Source organism: Canis lupus, chromosome 33, assembly GCF_011100685.1.
Source record: "Canis lupus familiaris isolate Mischka breed German Shepherd chromosome 33, alternate assembly UU_Cfam_GSD_1.0, whole genome shotgun sequence".
Taxonomy (NCBI): Eukaryota; Metazoa; Chordata; class Mammalia; order Carnivora; family Canidae; genus Canis; species Canis lupus.
In genome coordinates this window covers 5432708-5441687 of record NC_049254.1, presented here as the reverse complement: position 1 = coordinate 5441687, position 8980 = coordinate 5432708, and positions in this window count along the sequence as shown.

The window sequence follows — 8980 nt, the reverse complement described above, 5'->3', positions numbered from 1 at the left end:
TGCCCTCCCTATCTTTGTTTAACACCCTAAATAGCAGCAATGGTTCCCTGTTCTTTTATGGTAACTAATCCTCTGTGGTTGCAAAGTGATATTCGACAGAAACATATTGTCTGGCTAGTGATAGCCTTTGTGTTGTTTAGTGGGAATAAATAGCAATGGAACTTATAGATGACATGGATCAGTCTTGCTGCAGAATCCAGGTATTACATTTTTTGAAGGTTCAATTTTTATGGTCATATAAAAGATCTCTATCATCAATAGAGAAGATTAGTATGTTTGACTTCTTTGTCCTTCGCTTGAACTTTAATATCATATTGGTTCCAATATCTATTAATTACCATTATCCATTCCAATAATAGCAGGATCACCACATTGATTTAGTTTTCTGTGTTTTTGTTAACAGTGCCTCATGTACTTGATATTACACTAAGTTTAATATCTGTGCAATTTAAAACTAGATTGACAAATACTAGTCAAGTAATCTCTCAAGCCAGCAACAGAATTTCAACATCTTTATAATCCAGTTTCCATGGATAAAGAGAAAAGTCCCATAAAGGATAAAGCATTCGTACTATAGCCTGGAACATCGTGGTTGACACAGATGGGAGAAATTATAAATCCAGGATTTGACACAATTTCTGTTCAAATAGTAAAGAATGCATGGAGATCCTTATTTTGCTATAAAGGATATAGTAGAATATAGAGATTTGTGAAGATCAAAATGTCCCAAACATCATTATCTTTCAGAAAAATAGTGGTTTCTATCCCAAGCCCTTAAAATGGATTTGACTTGCCTACATACCAAAGAATTTTTTTAAAGATATACAAGAGATTTAGTTGATTTATTTATACCCTGTGTCATCTAAAAGTAATGTTGGCTACTAAGAATTAATTTAATCCTTCTTATCCATATGGTTTCCATAAGATAATGGAAACTAGAAGAATCTAAGTCTCACCCACACACCTTCAAATTAAAAAAAATACTGATGAACAACAATAACAAATCTATAAAGAAGCACCTAGGTGGCTTAGGCAGTTAAGCGAATGACTCTTGGTTTTCACCCAGGTCATGATTTCATGTGTTGGGAGTTGGAGCCCCTTGTGGAGCCCTGCCTGGGGCTTCATGCTCAGCAGAAAGTCTGTTTGACAGTTCTATCTGTCTGCCCCTCCCCCAACTCAGGTGCACATACCTGTGTGCGCTCTCATTAAATAAATAAATCTTTTAAAAATATATACAGAAAAAACATATCAGTATACCCAGGAAACAGAAAATACTATGAACTTTAATTTACAGGTAAGCAATAAATTATACCTAAAACCCACTCTGGGACCTGAACCTGACTACAGAAAAGATGGAGACTCTACAGGGGGGAAAAAAAAAAAAAAAAGCAGAACTGAGGCCTCAAAGTAGCAGAACATGGATAAAATCAATCCCAGAAATATGAAGTTCCATCTTGAGTGAAGAAAATACCAAGAACCAGCCAGAAACTTGATAGCTAAGAGTAAAGACTATGAGTTATCAATAGGAAAGTACCTAGAAGTGGACAAGAGTACAATAAGCAGTCTCAGTAAGAGCATCACCTCTAGGAGGTAGGATATGGAAGATGGAGGAAACCCTCTCAATGGTAGTAAAGAGACAGAAGGGAATTAGGCTCCTAAAGAGACAAAAGGGAATCACAAAATCCGAAGATACTTCAAATTCTCCTCCAAGGAAGGTCCTAGAAATTTGAAACTTACATTTTACTATAGGCCAACAGAAGAAGGGCATGGTGAACTACAAAAATCTGGTAAATAATCCAAACCCCTTCTACATGTCTATCAATACCTATAAGTGATGGTCCTGGAAAATAACATTTCAAAAGACCAGAAAGCAATTGAGAATATCCATAGTAAGCTATGATAAGATGAAAACTAATGCATTCCTGTATTTTCCCCCCTAAAAACACCCATACAGGAGAATATGATTGTAACATAGAATCACAGGATAACAACTCAAATTAAGTATCCTTAAACATGCAGATACATAAGAAAACTAATTCAAATTAAAAATTCTGAAACTAAGAACAGATATTAAGATGTGAAATAAGTTGACCAGATTCAGGAAAGAATTAAAGAAGAAAAAAAATATCCTTAGATACAGACTTACCTAAAAGGTGTTGAGAAAAGTATATATTTTTGAAAACATACTGTAAAATATTGAATGTGACAGCTGGTTTTTAACGATGGCCTCTGATGATCTAAATGTCATAGTATTCATGCTCTTGTGTAGTCCCACCTACACTGAATCTGGGCTGGCCCAATGTCAATGTCTCTCTAAACAATAGACGCAGCAAAAGTGATGCTGTGCTTATTGAAGCCTAAGAAGTTGCTTTCCCTTTGGATCCTGAGAAATAATATGGAGAGAGAGAGGCCCAAAGACTCCAATATGTCAGTTGAGCCCAGTGTTCCAGTCATTTTCATCAATGGACCAGATTTATGAATGAGCCATGGTGGAAAATCCAGAACAATTATGCTTACAGATTACTACAGATCAGCTGACATTATGTGGAGCAAAATACCTGCCCATTTGAGCCTGGCCAATCCACAGAATTGTGAGAGATAGTAATTAGATTGCTGGTAGGTCACGAAATTTTGGTCATTTTTTTTACACATAAATAAGAGAAACATTCAAAACCCTTATGAAAAAAGCCAAGATGAAAAAAAAAAAAAAGAATAAAAAGAAAAAAGCCAAGGGATAAAAACAAAAGTAAAAAGAGGTAAAAATGATCAGAGAAAAAATTATTCATATAGCTGATATACAAATAAAATCCAACTTATGTAATGAGTCACTGAAGAAGAAAAATAAATCAATTAAATAGTTATGACAATTATAATATAAGAAAACTTTACAGAAATAAATATTTATATATTATTAATAAGTTCATTACATGCCTTGGAAAATTAGGTAATCCATTTGAGACAAAGCATATTAAAACTACTAAATTTTAAAGTAAAAGGAATAAATACTCTCTGGGCTTCCAGACAAAAGAAAGAAAATCAGGTTGGCATCAGACCTTCTTAATGGCAACATATAAATCCAGACATATGCAGTGGAGCAATATTTCTAGATATCTGGGAAAAGAAATTTTTAATGATTTGTTATTATAGCCTTATTTTTCTCCTTGTATTTAATCTTGCCCTGTTTTCGATCTGTTTTTTATGGACTCACCAGAAATGAACTTTCAAAATGTAACTTTTTATCTTGCTCATCACCTATCATTTGTACCTCCTTCACCTATTATAAATCCAGCTCATTAGCATAACAAGTGGTTTTCCATTGTCTAATCCCTGGTTAAATCTCCAGTATTATCTATGATACCACCATCCCCCATCACCTATGTTCCAGCTAAATTTAAACACGTTTCATACTTGGAGCATTATTTTTATATATTATGCTCCCTTGTTTTGACACAAGTGCCTTGTAGACTCTTGCTAACTCTTGTGCTTCTACTCCTACATCAATGCCATCTCTTCTAGGAATTTATTTCTAATTCTTCCTCATTATTACCATAAAATAGACTTGAGATGAATCTCCTTTACTCCAGCTCTATTCCTTGTGCTTCTTTTTTTTACAATTTTATTTTTAAGTAATCTCTATGCCCAACATGGGGATTGAATTCACAACCCTGAGATCAAGAGTCACATGCTCCACCGACTGAGCCAGCCAGGCACCCCTCCTCATCCTTCTTTTATGCCACTTTCATTCTCTTTTACAGTCACCATCTTGACAGTGCATTTCTTTCTCTAGACTGTCAGTTCTTTGAAAATAATAGCAAGTGGTTAAACTTATCAATTAGATGTTTCATAAGTTTTCTTGAACAAATACATGAATGATTGAACTAATTTATTGAACTATATTATTTCATATTAATATGAAATAGAATTATTATTATTATTATTATTCACATATGTGCAGAAGCAACTGCACACTTTTGGGATGATCAAGCTTTTTAGAATTATAAAGGAAATACTTTAGAAATGAAAGATGAAGAAAGACCTTCCATTTGAGGAAGAAGGGAGCAATAGTCACAGGAAAAAGTAAACTATTTAATGCAAGAATGCAGAATATTGCTTAGTTCCTTTATGGATCTTCACACTATGCTAAGAAATGTAGCCAAACTGTGGAAGGAGCCTCGGTGTCCATCGAAAGATGAATGGATAAAGAAGATGTGGTTTATGTATACAATGGAATATTCCTCAGCCATTAGAAACGACAAATACCCACCATTTGCTTCGACGTGGATGGAACTGGAGGGTATTATGCTGAGTGAAATAAGTCAATTGGAGAAGGGCAAACATTATATGGTCTCATTCATTTGGGGGATATAAATAATAGTGAAAGAGAATAGAGGGGAAGGGAGAAGAAATGGGTAGGAAATATCAGAAAGGGAGACAGAACATGAGAGACTCCTAACTCTGGGAAACGAACTAGGGGTGGTGGAAGGGGAGGAGGGCGGGGGGTGGGGGTGAATGGGTGACGGGCACTGAGGGGGGCACTTGACGGGATGAGCACTGGGTGTTATTCTGTATGTTGGCAAATTGAACACCATAAAAAATAAATCTATTATTAAAAAAAAAAAGAAATGTAGATTCCATCTTGTATCCAGAAAAGAAAGTACTAGGAGATTTTATCCAGAGATAAGAAATGATAGAAAACAGTGTCTTCTATTTCAGTGTTTCCTCAGTGAAAAACTGGTTGCTGTGGGCCTTGAGCTTCCACTACACATAGATAGAAAGCTGAACAAATATACAAAAAATTGTGTCAGACAGACAAAAGGGAGCAGAGAACTGCTGTGATACCTAAGAACATATGAGGTGAGCCCTGTGATGTTTAGGTAAATGCTAGTCTAGATGTTTCTGTGAAAGTATTTTGTAGATGTAATAACATTTATAGTCAAAGGAGATTATTGTCAATAATGTTAGTGTGCCTCATTCAGTCCCTAGAAGGCCTTGATGTTTCCTGGAGATGAAGAAAGTCTTCCTCAAGACGGCACTATAGAAATACTCCCTGGTTTCCAACCTGCCCTGTGAGTTTCAGACATGCCAGTCCCCACAATCCTTAAAATAAATATCTTTATTGGTTCTGCTTCTCTGGAGAATTCTGACTGATATATATGGTCAGTTGATTTTTTTCAAGAGTACCAGTGTAATTCAATGAGAGAAGAGAGAAGTTTTTCAAAAACTAGGATTTTTAAAAACTGATTATCTGTGTAAAAAATGAACCTCAACACTTAACTCATCCCATAAACAAAAAGTAAATTGGAATAATTCTTAAAGCTAAATGTTCAAACTAAAACTCTAAAAATTGTAGAAAAAATACACAGGAGAAAATCTTCTTGACCTCACTGTAAGGTTTAGGTTTCTCAGATGATACAATATGAAGTGACCAATTAAAAAATTGATATATTGGACTCTAATAAAATGGAAACTTTTGTAGCATTAATATGAAATAGAATTATTAATTATGGCATCATAATATTAACTGATATAATACTATTTATTAAATACTATTTTACTTGCTAAATATTTATTTATTTTAGAAAGAGTACAGCGGGGAAAGGGGCAAACAGAGAGGGAGAGAAGCAGACGCCATGCCTGAGTCCCCAAGTGCCCCTAAACATGATTTCAATCTCATTTCCACACTGATACTGAAATATAGGATTTGTTGGTTCACATATAAACCTAAATTAAAATGTAAATTATCGGGACATTAATCCTCTGCATGAAAATATACTTTGGGAAATTGTCTTTAAACTCTCTAGTTTGTGGGAAGCCTGGGTGGTTCGGTGGTTGCGCATCTACCTTCAGCTCAGGGCATGATCACAGGGTCCAGGGATCCAGTCCTGCATCCGACTCTCTGCAAGGAGACTGCTTCTCTCTCTGCCTGTGTCTCTGCCTTTCTCGTGAATAAATAAATAAAAATCTTTTAAAAAATTAAATAAACTCTCTAGTTTGTATAATACAACTAGAAATGGACTGAATGGACAAAAAGGTCAATTTAACTTAGTGAAAATTACATATATAGTTGAAAGCTTCTATTCAACATCTACAAGAATTTTAAGCAATAATGAATAATGAGGGGAAAGAATGATATAATTCCTGGTGTTTGTTGCAGTTTTAGTTTGTCTATTTTTGTCCATCAAATATTGTAGAAATTGATGTGTTAAAAAAATATAAAAACCATGACACCTCGGTGGCTCAGTCAGTTAAGTCTGACTCTTGATTTCAGCTCAGGTCTTGATCTCAGGGTTTTGAGTTCAAGCCCCATGTGGGGCCTCTATGCTGGGCATGAAGCCTACTTTAAAAAAAAGTAAAAAAGTATAAAAACTATGCATATATGGTCAATTAATTTACTACAAAGGAGCAAGAATATGCAATAGGGAAAAGAAATCTCTTTAATAAATAGTGTTGAGAAAACTGGATAGCCATGTGCAAAAGAATGAAAGAGGACCACTATATTTATGTATTTATGCCATACACAAAATTAGCTCAAAGCAAGAATAAGGACTTGGATGTAAGACCTGAATCCATAAAAATCCTAGAAGAAAACATAGAGGGTGAGCTCCTTGACATTAGTCTTGGCAATAATTTTTTGGAGTTGACTACAGTAGCAAAGGCAACAAACAAAAGCAAAGGTATTGGAAAACCATATATTTGAGAAGGAGTTAGTATCCAAAATATATAAAAAGCTCATATAACTTAGCAAAAATACTCAAGCAATCCAATTTAGAAATAGACAGAGAACCTTAAAGAAATTTTTTCCAAAGAATACTCCAAATGACCAATATCTACATGAAAAGATGCTCAATATCACTAATCATCAGAAAAATGCAAATCAAAGCCACAATGTAATATCACCTCAGATCTGTTGGAATGGCTGTTATCCAATAAGCAAGTGTTGATCAGCATGTGAAGAAAAAAGAACCCTTTGTGCATGGTTGATGTGAATGTGAATTGGCACTACAGCTGCTATAGAAAACAGTTTGGAGGTTCTTTAAAAAAATAATCACAAATTTGTAATTTAATAAAACTCTGGTACCTACTACTATAGCATCACATTATCCTCAAAGTTTTATCTGTGGCCCCCCAATGTTGTCCTCCTGTCTCTTGCTGATGTCATCACATACCATGATTCAGTTTCTGGTAATCCCAGAAAATTCTGTTCACTACCGCAAAGCCATTCAACTTTGACCAGTTATTCATCTTTGGATTTCCCTGCTGATATTTTGCTCATTCTACTGCCTTAACAAATGGAGTATCCTGGCACCTTGCTCATTCACTTTATTTTACCAGTACCCCTTGACGTATCCCACACAAGAAGAAATACAACAAATCTATCTGGTTCTTTTCAGCAAGGCAAGTGCAGTTGCCCAAACTACCAGGTGTTTTCCACCTCCCAGCTAGTAATCACCATCAAATTTTATATAGCACCTTTGCCAATTTATTTCTTTTTCATCCAATTTTCATGAGGTACCAAAATAGTTCCATGCAACTGTGCCATCATTGGTTATTTCTTTCTTTTCAAAAAAAGATAATTTTTTTTTCTCACTGAGACCCAACAGAAGGAGCTTGCTAACAAATTTGGTTAGCTGTCTGCAAACCATTTTATTCTCTTACAAGATTGTTTAATGGTACCAGGCGTAATGAATTGTCCTTTTTAAAAATATTTTATCTATTTATTCATGAAAGACACACAGAGAGAAGCAGAGACATAGGCAGAAGGAGAAGCAGGCTCCCTACAGGGAGCCTGATGCGGGACTCGATTCCAGGACCCCAGGATCATGACCTGAGCCAAAGGCAGACGCTTAGTCACTGAGCCACCCAGGTGCCCCAGGTGCCCAGGTCCTTACCATTGAATTTATCAGAGTTTGCATACAGACATTTTTCATTAGGACTGATATTACTGTTTTCTATATATAATCTAAGGTACCTGCATTTAGAACTTTTCTACTACCATTTATTTCTACAGGGATCTTTTATATAGGTGTATGTATCTTATATTAGGTGAAAAAAATTGGGCAGGCACCCTTTTTAGTGTAAGCTTGTTAAATTTCTACCTTAACAATGGTAGTATCATTATTTGGAATGAAAATATGTACTACAGTCCATACTCGTAAGGCCATTTAATTCTCTCCATTCAGACTCAGTGGATTCTCTATCATTGAAATACCAAAAAGAAAGAAAGAAAGAAGAAAGAAAGAAAGAAAGAAAGAAAGAAAGAAAGAAAGAAAGAAAGAAAGAAGAAAGAAAAGAAAGAAAGAGAAAAAAGAAAAAAGAAAAAAATAAAAAGAAATACCACTCCCTTGATCATGTGATCTGAGTATCTGGACTAACAAAAACTCATCAAGTTTCTAGTGTTTATTTGTTGGAAAGATGTCCAAATTATTTAACAGTACCCTCCCATTTCCATGGTTACCTGGTCTTGCCCTCCATTCTCATGGATAGTGAATATGTTGGCTTCTAGATAAAAATAATATCTGCTAAGCAAAAAACCCTCATGACTCATCTTCTATTTTATATATTTGTCTCATGTCTCCTGAGTCATTCTACTCCTTTGTGTCCTTCTGATAGAATTTCCATTTTGTTAATGCTACTAATAACCAGTAAGCAATGTTTCTAGCCATTTTCCCTGTTTGCCTTTGCTTACTAACCAATCCATTTTGCTAAATCCTAGATGTTTGACACTATATAACCACAAGTCCATCGATAAGATTTATACCAAAATTTGCCTTCCACTATAAATGTCAAATTCTTAGAGGGCCCTCAAACCGGAATAAAACATTACAGTTCAACTCTTAATCCTTTATTTCCAAAGTAATATAATACCTCGGAAATTATTGAAAATAATTCTGATAAAATTATATATTACCTGTGCAATTATAAAGACAATAAAGGAGTGTAAATACCATAGCATATAGTTCTTTTTGAATATATTTCAGGG